At 34.5% G+C, this 13,820-nt stretch overlaps 1 protein-coding gene across 5 annotated transcripts in view; it reads left to right on the forward strand.

Moving 5' to 3' along the window:
• The first annotated feature begins 5,920 nt into the window (after positions 1 to 5,920).
• The window catches only part of galntl6 (polypeptide N-acetylgalactosaminyltransferase like 6), a 727,623-nt gene continuing 719,723 nt past the window's right edge, over positions 5,921 to 13,820 (forward strand). For all 5 annotated transcript variants that reach the window (XM_073948271.1, XM_073948265.1, XM_073948277.1 and 2 more), the window contains exon 1: positions 5,921 to 6,086. The gene's annotated coding sequence lies outside the window, so the exon portion shown is untranslated. The remainder of the gene's footprint in view (positions 6,087 to 13,820) is intronic.

Below are 13,820 nucleotides of genomic sequence, written 5' to 3' on the forward strand. Positions count from 1 at the left end.
TTCCAGTGGGGGAAAGTTGATATTTTAGTGATTAAAGAGCTGATTTTATAAAGATGTTGGAAAATTATTTGAGATTATAAATAAAAATTATACTATTATTAGTGTTATGTTTTTTTCATGTTCGCTATACAAACCAAAGCTGCAATTATTTGATCAAGAATACAATAAAGATGGTAATATTGTGAAATATTATTACAATAGAAAATATTATATGTATATTTATTATATAAATATGTAGCTTTGAATGTAATGATTGATACTATATATTCATATAATAAATACGTATTTTATAAAGTGGGATATTATTACAATACAATATAAAATAAGTATTTATTAAATGAATATTACTGTTTATTTCTATAGCCCTTTTACAATCTAGATTGTGTCAAAGCAGCTTAACATAGAAGTTCTAGTAAATTGAAACTGTGTCCGTCTAGTTTGCAGAGTTGAAGTTCAGTTTAATTCAGTTTTTAAATTAGCACCGCTCCACAAGTACTAAACCAAGCAAGCCAGTTGCAACAGCTTGGAGAATATATAGCTTTAAACATAATAATTGATATTTGAATATATATTCATATAATAAATTAGCATTTTATATAGTGGAATATTATTACAATATAAAATAAGTATTTAATATATGAATATGTTTTAAATATCAATTATTATGGTCAAAGCTGAATTTTGGTCATCAATGATGATACATCAAAAGTCATTCTAATAATAAAAAAAAAGTTTTAAGCTTTCTTTCTTTAAAAACACTTGTATTAAGGAAAGGTTTCCTTAAACAGACCAAAAGTGACAGTAAAAACATTTATAATGTTACAAAAAAATCAATTTTAGATATTCTTATTTTAAAATGTATACTTTATTCATCAAAAATCCTGTAAATTAAAATTGTAGAAATAATAATAACGCTGAAAGTATAGTTTCCAATGTTACATTTAAATGTTATATTTAAATATGCACATAGAAAGCAGATATTTTTAATGTAAATCACATTTTTAGTATAACAAACCATTAAATTAAATTTAATGCTTTTAATCTTTGTTTTTCTGAATGGATTTGAAGTGAATATATATATAGTCATGTCACGTCAGGTTTAATAAGATAAAATACCATCAAGACCACCTGGTGCTAAGATTTCAGAACAGTAAACAAACAAACATATACATAACTAAACTTCAGGAAGGGTTCTGGGAGAAATAAAAATAGGTGAGTGGAATAGCAAATATTATTTACGGAAAATGCCCAAAGACAGGTTAATGCTCACTTTATACATGTGGGCTGCTGTAAATCATTACGAGTGCAAGAATGAGGTCAAGAGGCATATTGTGCAGATTGTAAATACTTCACCCTGAGGAAAACGCGTACACTGAGGTTATTTGAAAGCATAGCTCAAACCATGCATTTACTAATGTGTAAGACTAATGGCTCCTCAAATTGGAGACATAAACTGATCAATATTTGGTCTTTTTATTGAATATTTATCAAACTGTAAATATTTACTTTTATTCATTTAGCAGATGCTTATTCATGTACTGTTTGTACACATACACGTATGGGTTGTTGACGTGACTACATTTTCTCAAAATCTCATTTGTAATACATAAATAAATAAATAAAAATATATATTTATAGAACAGTTCTGTCTGGTTCTTGAATCTGATTGGCTGATAGCCATGCAATATTTTGCCAGTAGCAGCACACATAGGCCTCTTCACCTTTGTGCCCACCTCCGCCCACATACAGTCAGCAACAAGCAGAGGACGGTCTACAGTTTGACAAATGTTACTGCTGTTGAACAACATAATGTACTTTTAAGGCTTTTTTTTAGTCAAGAGTGTAGTTGTTTAGATTGTGACTAAGCAGTTTGTTTATAAGAATAGTGCCTGTTTTAAAATATTTACAATTTTTGAGAGACAGCTCGTCTGCGGCCATTAGCCTGCCATACTGTGAAGACCCAAGACGGTTGATGTTTTCTATCCACAAGATGGAGACAGACCGCATAATAAGCCCTTAGAACAGGGGTGTCAAACTCAATTCCTGGAGGGCCGAAGCCCTGCACAGTTTAGTTCCAACCCTGCTCCAACACACTTACCTGTAGGTTTCAAACAAGCCTGAAGGACTCAATTAGTTTGATCAGGTGTGTTTAATTAGGGTTAGAAACTAAACTGTGCAGAGCTGCGCCCCTTTTGGAACTGAGTTTGACACCTGTGCCTTAGAAGATTAAAACAGCATAACTACAGCTGATCATATCATTACTAAACTGGTAAGTGATATTCCAAGTCGATCTCTCTCTTTTGTATGTTGTAGTGCTGTATTTATAACATTACAATAAGTAATTGTAGTGCATTGAGAAAGAAAGCAGAAATGCCCACATTGGTTTATTTTTTTCCTTCTCGCAATTACAACAGCAGACTGGTAGTTATTGCACTGCTTTTTTCAGGGTTAATTACTCTGATATTATAATGGTCACTTAATGTTTGAAATGCATTGTATATAAATGTCATGTCCCCTTTAAAAAGACTTCTGTGGTTGTTTTACCTTTGAGATGTAAGCACACATGCATGGGAGCTCAGTTCAAGTCTGGCAAGTGTGTGATTCTCGCTCTACCACTGTATCTGTTTAGACGGATGGCATTTCATGTCACATTCAGCCTTATAATCTTAAAGTGTGAGCAAAATCAGCCGTTTGTCATCATTTTACACATTACTCTTGAGAATCATTTAAATACTAGCTCTAAAGTGACGTTGGTAAATTAGTAACGGCTTCTGCTGTTTTGACGTCAGCTGCAGATGTGAATGAATGGCGGAAGAAAGTAGTTCCTAATATAAAAAAGGCTTTTTAGACTCTCTGTGTTTGATTTTTTTTTTTTTATAAACACGGTTATGCCGTCATACTGTTGTGTAAACTCAAAATCACTCTCATAGTAGTGCAATATGGCTGCATATCATCACTGGTGGCACGCCTCCCACCAGTGCTAATATACAGCCATATTGCACTGCTACTTGTCAGGGGCGCTCCCAAGGGTGGCCACCCCAGGGTTAACTCGGGCCACCCCTGTGGCCACCCCAATATGATTTTTTTTGTTGATATTATTAATTTAAATGTGCATATGTATATATATTTATATATTGAGTGTATCGTTTGGGCATATGTACGGAGTGTATCATGTGTGTGCTTTTGTATGGAGTGTGTCATGTGGGCATATGCATGAAGTGTATGATGTGTGTGTATGTATAGAGTGTATCGTGTGCATATATAGAGTGTGCATATGTAAAGAATGTATGTGATACTGTATGTATATCATGTGAGTATGTGTTTATGTATTATGTGTGCATATGTATAGATTGTGTATGTTCATCGTTTAAGTGATTGAGTTCATCAACTTCATGTAGCTCAGTGGTTAAGTGATTCATCTTGTGTGTGCACATGTATAAAATGTATGATGTGTATATGTATAGACTGTATTATTTGAGCATATGTATGGAGTGTATCATGTGTGTATATGTATAGAGTGTATCATGTGTGTATATGTTCATCGTTTGAGTGATTGAGTTCATCACCTTCCTGTAGCTCAATGGTTAAGTGATTCACCTTTCATATGAATCTATGTATTCCATTCTATGGATCTAACTGTATTCCATTACAGTTACTATTTTTAAACAGGGTATTTAGAATACAGTTACTTTCCTAATACCATTGGAATACTTCGGGTGATGCGTGTCTGGCCCATAATAGTATTACTATATTGCCGCTGAAACCATAGAAACAGAAGCTACACTCCCAACTGCAATCACCAGCGTTAACTCGAGAAGTTTTCATAATAGAAATTAAAATGTTGGATAGAACCTGTTACATTACCTAGGTATACATAAACTATTTTGAAGATTTTCTTTTCTTTAATAGACTTGAAGGCTGTTGTCAAGGGGAAGTATTCCAAGTATTTAGAATACAGTACCAGGATTAAGCAAAGTAACGGAATACGTAACAAAATACATTTTAAAGCAGGCATTTTGTATTCTGTAACTAAATAAATTTACAAAGTATTCTCCCCAACACCGTGTGTATATGTATGGAGTGTATCATGTGTGCATATGTATAGAGAGTATATTTGTATCATGTGTAAATATGTTCTGGTTTGAGTGTTTGTGTTCATCAACTTACAGTAGCTCAGTGTTTACGTATCACACCTTTCAAACCAGAGACCAGGGTTCTATACCAGACCCTGACAAGAGTGTATATGTATAGAGTGTATCATGTGTGTGTATATGTTTAGTGTATCATGTGTGCATATGTAAAAAAGTTTATTGTAAATGTGTTTATGTATCATGTGTGTATATGTATGGAGTGTTTTATGTGTGCATATGTATTATATTATATGTGTATATGTATTTTTGCATCATGTGTGCATATGTTAATTTTTGAGGGTTTGAGTTCATCAACTTCCAGTAGATCAGTGATTACGTGACTCACCTTTCATACCAGAGCCCTGGGTTCTATGCCAGACCCTGACAAGAGTGTATCATGTGTATAATGTTTGTATCATGTGTGCATATGTATGAAGTGTATCATGTGAGTATATGTATAGAGTGTATCATAGATAGATAGATAGATTGATAGATAGATAGATAGATAGATAGATAGATAGATAGATAGATAGATAGATAGATAGATAGATAGATAGATAGATAGATAGATAGATAGATAGATAGATAGATAGATAGATAGATAGATAGATAGATAGATAGATAGATAGATAGATAGATAGATAGATAGATAGATAGATAGATAGATAGATATACATATATGTATAGAGTGAATCACGTGAGTATATGTATCGAGTGTAACGTGTGCATAGAATGTATGATGTTTGTATATGTATAGAGTGTATTATGTGAGTATATGTGTTTATGTATAATGTATGGAGTGTATCATGTGTGTATATGTATAGAGTGTCATATATGTATAGAGCGTATCATGTGTACATGTGTTTTGTGTGTGCATGTGTATCATGCGTATGCGTGTAAATGTATATATATATACATAAACACAAATACATATAAATATATATATACATACATACATATATACATACATACATATATACATACATACATACACACACACACACACACATATATACATATATACATACATATATATACATATATATATATATATATATATATATATATATATATATATATATATATATATATATATATATATATATATATATATATATATATAGTTTTAATGGTAGTGCTGTCACCTTACAGCAAGAAAGTCACTGCTTTGAGCTTCGGCTGGGTCAGTTGGCGTTTCTGTGTGGAGTTTGCATGTTCTCCCTGCATTCACATGGGTTTTCTCCGGGTGCTCCGGTTTCCCCAACAGTGTAAAGACATGTGGTACAGGTGAATTGGGTAGGCTAAAAATTGTCTGTAGTGTAATAGTGTGTAATGATGTTTCCCAGAGATGGGATGCAGCTGGAAGGGCATCCACTACATAAAACGTGCTGGATAATTTGGCAGTTCATTCCGCTGTGGCGATCCCGGATTAATAAAGGAGCTAAGGCGAAAAGAAAATGAATGAATGAATATAATTTTAATATCTAATATTTATTATATAGTTTTACTTTTATACATAATTAAATTTAAATAAAATAACATACATTTTTTATAAAATGCTGATAATCGAAAATAATAGAAGGCACAACAAATTTACTATATATATATATATATATATATATATATATATATATATATATATATATATATATATATATATATATATATTCACACAATGTAATTTCTTGGTTAATTTTTTTTTTCTTGGTTAATTGGTTGGGAACACTTACGTGCGTGCGTCCGTTCACGTGTATGCGTCAGTTCACATAGCACGTGCTTGCATCATGGATGGTTTCAAATCGAGGCTCTTTTGACCTATGCCAGCTATTTTCTTGTTTTTCTTTACCCCACGATGTTTGTTTCCAGAGAAGGCGCCGAATAAACTACAACAAAATAAGTTTCCCGAGTAAACAACTCTTCACAGTCAGACCCAGACTTCGAATGTCTTCATCCGAGGTAAAGCCACGCACTCTCGCAATCACAAATGATTTGTTTTATCTCCCGCAAACATGCATCCAGTTTAGTTCTTGTCCCAACACAATCCCCCACACTTTTATTTAAAACAGCAAACGGACTGCAAACACAACCACAAAGAACTCATCATACATTAACATCTCAGAACACATGTATTGATTCCTTGTGACGAAGTGTTCCAATTTTGGCATCAAATAGAATATCTTTTGAGGAATTTAACCAAGAGAGCTTTGATATTTTTGAAGTTGTCTATTCATTACTTGGATGTGTAAACTAAGTATCACAGCCCTTTAGGAATTGCTGGATACATTATTAATAACGATAAAATGAAAGCCTAAATGATCTATCATAAGAATAATCATTTCTATAATTATTCGTCCACTAGAGGGCAGCATAACATCAACACATTTTATGCTCTGCTGTTAAAATAGTTTGACAGAAACCTACATTTGTTACAAACAAGCATGTTTTTTGATTCTTGGAGAACTTAGTTTCAAAGAGCTCTTTTTTAATATAAATATATTTTGAAGTATTTCTGAATATGGCTTTGAAAATCTGTTTGAAAGCTCCCCGAGGTTCCATCAGGTCTTGCACTGGCTTTTTGAAAGCATGTTAGGCATCTGAATACAAAAATTACCCTCTTAGAAGAGAGGATGTTCAAACATGATCCTCGCCGACTTCTGAAAACCAATGTTAGCACTGGCATAATTGTTTGGCCATGGCCCCAGAGTGCCGTATGAATTAGATGAAGCAGCTAATGGTGTACAGGTGACACTTCAAGGGCTCTCTGACACTTTAATGGAGTATGAAGAGGCTGCATGTGAGATGTGCTGTTAGGGAATGCAGCTTAAAACCATATATATATGTGTGTGAGACTGGAGTCGCATCTGACTTGAACATCCCCCTTTGATCCCCCATCCGACTCTTTCTGAAAGTCCCCTGGTATCATCCTGTCCATTTAGCGATCGCTGCCGTAAATTACAGAGGGAAGAGGTCATGGGATGCATTTGGAAAATTGTGTGTCATTATTGCACATTATCATAGTTATTTCGTGTAACATCATAAAGGTATGCTTCTGATGGGGGTGTATTTGTTTGTTTGTTGATCTTGGTGCATTTCTTTTGATTTATGAACTATTTATAATCTAGAAAATGAGAGCCTCAGTATTAGAAGTTCAGTCTCCTCGGGTCATACCCATTTGTTTTGGCAGAGATTTATTGATTTCACATTACGCTCGCAAGCTTTCTAGCTTTGAATATTCAGATAAATTTGACTCCGTGAAGAAGACTTGGTTAAATATTCATGCAACTATATCAGTCTAATCTAAGAGAGTATTTACTTGTTTGCTGAAATAACACTCTACTAAACCATCTCAGTTCTTTGCTACCCTTTTTGAAACATTGTGTAATTTCACCAAGGAAGAGGATAATGAGTATTCCTGGACATCCAAGCCATGGCTCCTGCAGTCGGTCTATGTAACTGGCTTACACGCAGCTTGTAAATTGATTTTTTTCCTTTTTTTTTTTTTTGTGTCGCACAAGGTTCAAGGTTGGGATGAAATGTCCTTCTAATGGAATTAAATTTCAATTCAATCAAATGGAGTTGTACTAAAAGCTGTTCATCCAATTTGCCCTCACCCCTCTGGCTCTTATTTGGACACCTTTCCGTTTTAGATTAAACAGTAGTTTTATCTTGTTTTTTATTGTGTATTGAGTCAGTTGATGAATAAAGAGTTTGTAAATCAATGCAACATATATAATGTTTCATTAATATGTAAAAAAAAATAATAATAACTCATGCACATTTTTAAATTACTTTGTGTTACATTTGTATATTAAGCCGCAGTTATTTTTAACCCATAATCCTCATGTGATGACAGTGTTGTCATGAATAATATTACTCTATCTACAGTATATATTGCAATTTTGTAAGTAATACTATTTATCATTTGTTATTTAGCATTAATACATAAAGTTAAGATGGAAAACTCACTACTCCCTACAATATGTTTTTTTATTAGTTCATACTTAGCTGATGATTGATTATAAAGTGAGTTAGGCATCCTTTCCTGGGAGAGAGCCCTGAGCTCATAAGATCCTTGAACCCGGGGCTCCCGTTTGCAGTGCAAGAGGGGAGTTTGAGCTCAGGTCTCCCCCAGTTGTTAAGAGCAGGGGTTTCCAATGTCAATCCTGGAGGGCCGGTGTCCCTGCAGGGTTTAGCTCCAACTTGCCTCAACACCTGCCTGGATGTTTCAAGTATACCTAGTAAGACCTTGATTAGCTTGTTCAGGTGTGTTTGATTAGGGTTGGAGATAAAATCTAGAGGACACCGGACCTCCAGGAACAAGATTGGTGACCACTGGTTAAGAGCATGGCTTAATTTGATGCAGCACCTCGGAAATCTGATCCGGCACCTCATTTTACCGATCCCTCTTCTCAACCGCCCTCCTCCCCCCCCATCCGCTGTTCACTTTCAATTTCTTCCGTTACTCCCCAACCTTCCCAACTTTCGTGCGTGACACCTCTACATCTTTGGGTAACATGCCAGATCCATTACCCCGATCTGTTCCAGGACCTTGTAATTCACAAATTAAGTACTGGTTAAGAGCTGATGCAGATTATAATTGCTAGGTAGAAATTAACTGCTGGTTAGGATCTTGACTGTTGTGCTTTTTTTTTAAATTGATAAATCCACTTATGACACATTTTTGGAATGTGGGAAGAAACCGGAGAACCCGGAGGAAACCCATGTGAGCACGGGAAGAACATGTAAACTCCGCTTAGAAACAACAGCTGGCCTGTTAAGAATTTGAACCAGTGATGTTCTTGCTGTGAGGCAACAGTGTAGAGGTGTAACGATATTAAAACCGAACCGAAATATCGCGATACGCCAACCGCGATACGTATCGCGAAACTCTCGTGGCGTACCGCGGTACTCTCACGCCCCCTGCTGCCCATTGTTGAGGTTGACGTCACTTGTCTCTAACTAATTGAACCAATTTAAACACATCTTTAATATCATATTTGATTAAATTGTTTTAGTAATGATGAGGATTTGTTCTAAATATTATATTCTAAAGTTAGTATTTTAGTGCATGTTACAGATGTTACTACTTCAATGTGTTCCTTGTGCCGCCATTCATACCGCGGCGACGGCGGTACTTGATGCGCCAGTAGCATTTGACCGCTGGGTGGCACTTTAACCACAGATATTCAGCTTTGCCTTTTCACAGAGCTAAACAGACTGTTCTGTAGGCGTAGCTTACTGTATGTGATGTGATGTGTTCAATTAAAATATAATTTTAATTTAGTTTTTCTGGTAATAGACATGCTCTTACACTATACTATGCTGTAGAAAAAACTACATGGTGAGAAGTCAAAAAGAATTAAGTTATTAGCCTTCAGTGCCCGACTAAATTGCGTTGGGGTGAAAATAATGTTTTGATTTCTTTGACTATCATGGCAATGTTATAATCTCAAATCTTAAACGTGCGCATATGAAAAACAGCAAAATAATATAGATTATCCTGCCGGTAGAGCACATCACCTCACAGTTGTGAACTTGCGATCACCTCAACTTACATTTAAATTTTTTTTACCTGGTTTATTGTAAACTTATTAAGTGCAAAGAGGATTCGTTTTGGAAAATAGAATTGAAGAAATGAAAGACAACTAAAATGAAAGTACAAACATTCAGTGCAAATAATTAGTCTTAAATAAATAAATAAATAAATAAATAAATAAATAAAGCAGTCTTTTAGTCTAAATATAGAGAGATGTAGTGTTGGCTATTTTGATAGAACTAAGACTAGACATGTTCATTTATATTTTTAATTTACGTTTTTATTTACATTTTCGTTGATTATATTTACGATCTCATTTTATGTTTCAATTATACTAGTACATAATAATAAACGAATAATGAAAATAAATGAATAATGAAAATAGGACATAAATTAAGTCTGGCAGGTTTATTTTTAATAGTTTAGTTTCAGTTCCGTTTTTTTGTTTCAAAACGTCAATGTTCTGCTTTAAAGTATAACTGTTGTTTGGTTTTGTTTTTTTACTTAATGGCTCAGTAAGTTTTGTATTTTAATTTCCTATTCAGTCACCTTGCATATGCGTGTGAAATATAATGCCGCATAACCGCGGAAAAAGAAGAAAAGGCTGTCAGTTAAAGCTAATTAATCAAAATTGGCTATATTAAAATACAGCATTTATGTTAATACAGGCAGAGTGTGAACAAACGGCTAAGACATGTGCTTGCCTTTTAATGCATTTAAAAATATTTGCGGCCTTTTTATAGGCTACAGGCAACTGGTGTATAATAATGTTTTTTTTTTCTTTTTTTTTTGTATGGTAAGGGACAATGCACATTATGTTATTGATGTAAACTTAGGCTAAAACTTACCATTGATAAACGTGACCTACCTCAAGCAGATCACTTTAAGTGTAATAAAAATAATGTTGCCGCAGGACATAAATGAAGTCCCGCAAGTTTATTTTTAATAATTTAGTTTCAGTACTATTATTTTTTTTCTCAAAACGTCAATAGCACCTTCAATAATCTAAACATTAAAGATGGACCGCAAGATGTGTTGAGTGGCTATGTGGTGAAGAAAAATGGCAAAGCTAAGTGTGATTATTGTAATAAACTAATAAGTTATAAAGCAGAGTCCCGACCAACAGGACTAAGCATATGCGGTTGGCTCATTCTTCACGAATATAGAATTAAAATTATGGCGCGTTAGGTTCATTGTGCATCCCGCAGGTGCAACCAACAAGGGTTGTGCATTTGAGTTTAACTTTTTGAGCGTTATAAGCAGCTCGGTGTTAGTTTTTAATTAAATATATCAGCCGAAACTAAGCAGCGCATTCTCTCCGCCTCCTCGTTTATAACCAGCTGGACACGCCACTGAAGCAGGAGAGACACTCCGTCGTTCATAATCTTAGCTGATGTGTCGGAGTCGAAAGAATATATCAAAGAGGAATGTTCTTTTGACAGTCCCGATATGTTTAATCTTTTTTTCCCTGTCATTTCTCTTCAGCAAATTATATTTTTAAAGCTGCTTGATTCTTTTAAAACCGAAAGCAGAGCCCGTCAATTGGTGTTTTTTCATAAGATACTCCTTTATGAATGTTTTATTTTATAAGTAGTCTTTAATGTGCTTTTTAATAATTTTATTTTATTCAAAGCAGCACCTAAAAGCGAATTTATCCTCAAAACGTGGCATGAGAGCGATGCATGTCATGTGTCGCATATTGCCTTTTTTCTGATCTTTTTGCATAAAGGTTTTAATCAAAAGACAGGTAATTTAATTACTTTCGATGTGCTAAAATATTTGTTAAATAAATGTTATTTCAAAAAAGCATATGCAATGTGCTCTGACAGGTAAAATCCGATTCTTTCTCTCTTTCAAGTTCAAAGCAAATTTGAATGCCAAAGGATTTTAGATGCATATACAAGACTATGTAGTATATTAACATCAACAAATTAATAAAATAAGTAGCAAATGACAGACAAGTTGATAAAAACAGACATTTTCTCTAATTATCAGAATTGCAATATTAAAACAGCTGAATATAGGCCTAAATAATCTAGAAAGCAACTACTGCGCGCTGATATTTATTCTTCTTTTTTTCCGAACAACGAACAATTTCAACCGCGGGGAGATACCGACAGCTTGATTTGCAGTATTTTCTAACATGTTAGAAGCGGGCAGCGGGCATCAGCTAGCCGTAAAGACGGGCCGGCACAAAAAAAAAAAAAACATGGCTGCCGGTGGAGAAGCGGCTGTGCCCTCAGCAGCTGATTGAGACGGAGCTGCATATCCTGAGTGCACTAAATACTCCGAGATCCGGGAGAAATTCTACCTGATAATCCAACACATACAAAACAACTTTGAGTCCCTGTCGAACAGAACCCATCCTACTGGGGGAGTGTGTGTGCTGCTGTGTGTTCACCCAACAATACCCGCTCCTATCTTCAACACACAAATGCTGGAACTCTTTATGTGGACTTACTTTTGATAATAGGCTACTATTATTTCCTTTATCCTGTTTAATGTTATCAAAAATCTATTTTTATTTTTATTATTATATTTTTATTTTTTATTCTATTTTTATTTTTATTAATCATTTTTTATTATGTTATTTTCATATTTGTTTGCACTACTGCCCTTTTTGCACTGTCTTGTTTGTGAGACGCGCACTGCTTTGGCAAAACGAATGTACAGTTACTTGTCATGCCAATAAAGCACCTCAAATGTGAAAATAGCCTAGGCAACAAATAACAAATAGTAGTGTAATAATAACAAAAAATGCCCTTTTCATTTTCATACAATAGGCCTATGTGTGGGTTTTGACAATATGTGTTTAATTAAGCTATAAAGATCAGATGAAATGCATAGTGAAATATGAAATAAATGTCTCTTTTGCTGAAAATTTAATTAATCTATATATTTATTATTTTAAAAATCAACTCATTTTTGCCCAGAGAAAGAGGCGCGCGGCACTAGCGGACATGGGGTGCTTTCCCAAAACAAGACGTACAGTAACTGGCGGCTGAACTATGCACAGTTTGGGGAAAAAAAAGATATAGTGATGCATGTCCCCCAAAACCCCTAGTTTCTCTGTCGCAGATCCATCATTTGAAGCAGGTTAGTTATAAGTAAAACGCACATAATGATAAAGCACATCATCACGAGGGCAATTAAATAGACAACCTAAACATATTTTTAATTGTTTATTTATGTAATGTGAGTTTTTATAACTTTGTTCTTTAAATTATTTATAACTTAGGCTATTCTATCGTGATGACACCATAAAAGGCCTTCAATGCACTGAAATAGGTAATAGGGATACAATGAAAAGCCGATTTCACTATTGACCCTGTTTTTATTCATTGACGGCTTCCCAACGCCGCATTTCTGTTGCGCGAAAAAAAGCTGCTGCAAATAAGCAAATTTATGACAAAACAATTTTAATAGTTTCATAGTAGTAGCTGGTGTGCTTCATCTGCGTGATTCTGATTTGACATTCTTCCGCTAAACTTGCACTGTGTTGATGTGTAAATGGGCTATGATCTTTGCTATTGAGTTCTCTTTGCAACTTTCAATTTCGAGGTGGGGGAAGTGGGAAGAGGCAATTCAAATGTACCATCTCTAAAAAAAAAAAAAAGGCCGCTATACGCGGCATTTGTGTTTATTATTACCTTATTTTTATTTTATTATTATTAATTTATTCATTCATTCTTCATTCATTTTCTTTTCGGTTTAGTCCCTTTATTAGTCTGTGATCGCCACAGCGGAATGAACCGTCAAATTATCCAGCATATGTTTTACGCAGTGGATGGCAGGAGGGCCAGCTGGGGCTTCGGGACGGAGTGAAAGGAATTTGCCCCGAGTCTGGGAAAGATGGCTTGCCGTAATTACACTAGTTTTCCTATCGCACACATGCGCCAAACAAATAAATAAAAAAGGAAAAGAAAACATCTAGACTTATAGGCTGAGGTCTTTTTGCTTATAATCGCCCTTATGTTTCCGTTTTAAATGTAAGGCTGTTGCATAGAATAATACAATTTTAATTTATAAGTGATTTTGCTGCGTCCCCCTTGATGTTTTAATAACGCATAATAATCTACACACCATATTAAAGACAAAGCAGACATAAAGGTTGTGTGTGAGAGACCGAGCAAAAGAGCGCTCTCTTCACAGCT

The sequence above is a fragment of the Danio rerio genome, chromosome 1 (genome assembly GCF_049306965.1).
Source record: "Danio rerio strain Tuebingen ecotype United States chromosome 1, GRCz12tu, whole genome shotgun sequence".
In the NCBI taxonomy this organism is placed as follows: Eukaryota; Metazoa; Chordata; class Actinopteri; order Cypriniformes; family Danionidae; genus Danio; species Danio rerio.